We start from the raw sequence: 2,437 nt of genomic DNA, 5'->3' as shown, positions 1-2,437 counted from the left end.
CATCTTTGGTCTATCCTCGAGCAGTTGAGGTCCATGGGTTGTGGCCCTCCCCTGCCACAGGGCAGGCCATGGAGGCAGTGGTGCAGCGGCAGCTGGGGGGTGTGGCGGTGCAGGGACGGGTGTGCTTGCAGGAAGGTGGTAGGAAGTGGGGTCTTGCGGGTGGGAGTTGGGGCCTGACTGGGGGCAGGCAGGGTTGCATTGCCTGGAAGCATCGCCACTGGTTGTCAAGGAGGGTGGCCTCACGCTTCCACTCAGCCCAAGTCGTCAGCATGGGGCGGAGGCGGTAGATGCTCTCTCAGAGCTGGGAGTTGATCGCCTGTTCGAAGCAGTCTACCAGCCCCACATCTCCTAGCCGCGAGGCAGGGCTGAGGATCTCGAACTCTTGGATGACCTTGTCCACAGAGTCGGTGCCCTGCCACAGGGTGGCCAGCTTCTGCCTGGCCATGGCTTCGCGGTTCGGGTCTTGGAACATGGTGTTGCCATGTTGAACTCATCCATGGTGAGCCTGGGGAGCCCATTGTCAACAAGCGTGATGGTGCATTGTGTCACCCAAGCCCCTGCAGTCCCTCCCTTCATGTAAGATAGGACGAAGAGGATTTGGGAGAGGGTGTTGGGGAACTTCGCTGCCCGGACATGGAAGTATATGCCGCATTCAGCTTTGAAGCGGTCAAGGTCTTCAGTTGCTCCAGAAGAAGGGGGTGGGGGGCAACTCTAGGCAGTTTGGGTCTGGGGCGGGTGTGGGTGCTGGTGGGGCGCCAGCGCCAGTGTGGGTGCAGCTGGGGGTTGGTTCTGGGCTTGGCTCTCCACGATGGCCTGGAGCTCTTGAATCAGGCCAGCAGCTCATCGTACTGCTCTTCAGTCACCATAGCAGGAGAGGTGGGGGAGGTGGGGAAATGAGGTTAAAGCCTTCTTCTGCTGTCAGGGACAGCTCCGAAAGCAGCGAAGTCCCGGCGTGCAGGACTCGATGGGATGAGTAGTGGCTATGCATAGCAGCGGTCCCGTTGCAGGGTGAGCATCCCCAACCACTTAGTCTGAAGTGGGAAGTTGAGAAGAAGGCTGCTTCTTCTGTTCCCACCCCAGGCGCTATTATATACAAGCGGTTAGGGTCACGTGGGGGGAGCCACATCATCTCTGCACACAGCCACAGCTCTCTGGTGTCTCCGCGGGAGATCCCGGAGGTATGCCATTCTGTAGGCAGGAATGAGCATGGCGAGTGCAGGGATTGGGGGGGCAGCATTAGGTGCGTAGCAATACATAGAGAAAAGGGAAGTCGACCATGGATAGAAATAGAGGGAAAGAAGAAAAGGGAAAAGGAGGGACAGGGAGTTATAGCAGGGGAAGCAGGGTAGGGCAGGGCAGCACAGGATGCAGCGTGGGGTCAGGCAGGGTGTGCCCTGACAGAGAGCTGGTTCTGTACAGAGGAAAAGTATATGTCCCGAAAGACCTGCAACTCTGCCACGACCTGGTGAGCTTATACCATGATGCATGCGCAACGGGGCACCCAGGGTGGTGGAAAACCCTGGAACTCATCTCCCATGACTACTGGTGGCCATGGATGTGGAGTATGTCGGGCGGTATGTACATGGATGCGACACCTGCAACCATGTCAAATCCTTCCCCTCTCGTAAAGTGGGGAAGCTCATCCCGAACAAGATCCCTGCCCACCACTGGCAAGTGATTTCAGTGGACATGATCAGAGAGCTCCCCAAGTCGAAGGGCTACAATGCTGTCCTGGTCATAGTGGACCACCTATCCAAATGCATCCACTCAATTCCAATGGTGATGACGGTGGACTCGGTGGGGATCATGCGGGTTTTCCTTGAACACATCTGGAAGCACCACAGTCTCCCCAAAGAGATCCTCAGCAACAGAGGGAGCGCCTTCATCTCACGATTCTCGAAAGAACTCATGGACCTCCTCAGCGTCAAGCTCACCCCCTTGACGCCCTACCACCCCCAGACAGATGGACAGATGGAGAGAGTAAATCAAGTGGTAGAGGCTTACCTCCGGGTATTCGTCAACCACCACCAAGACAACTGGGCAGACTGGCTCCTGCTAGCGGAGTTCGCCTATAACAACTGCATCCACTCCTCCACCCACCAAACCCCTTTTGAGCTCAACACTGGCCAACACCCCAGGATGGGACAGAGCCCACATGCACATCCAAGGTAGAAGCCGCTGATGCCTTCTCATTGAGGATGATGAAGATGCAAGAAGAGGCGAAGGCAGCGCTAGAGCATGCGGCGGATGAGATGGCCTGCTACTACAACTGGAACCGCGAGGCAGCCCCATGTACCAAGATGGCAACCAGGTCTGGCTCAGCACCCAGAATTACACAACGGACCACCCAACCAAGAAGCTGGACGGTAAATGGACCGGCCCTTCACAATTATTAAAGTCGTCTCCCCCACTGCCATCAAACTCTGGCTCACTGCCC

Source organism: Cantharellus anzutake, assembly GCF_015039405.1.
Source record: "Cantharellus anzutake strain C23 chromosome Unknown EI90scaffold_134, whole genome shotgun sequence".
NCBI classification, from domain to species: domain Eukaryota; kingdom Fungi; phylum Basidiomycota; class Agaricomycetes; order Cantharellales; family Hydnaceae; genus Cantharellus; species Cantharellus anzutake.
The sequence above is the reverse complement of the archived record's forward strand: the minus strand, read 5'-3'. Positions refer to the sequence as shown.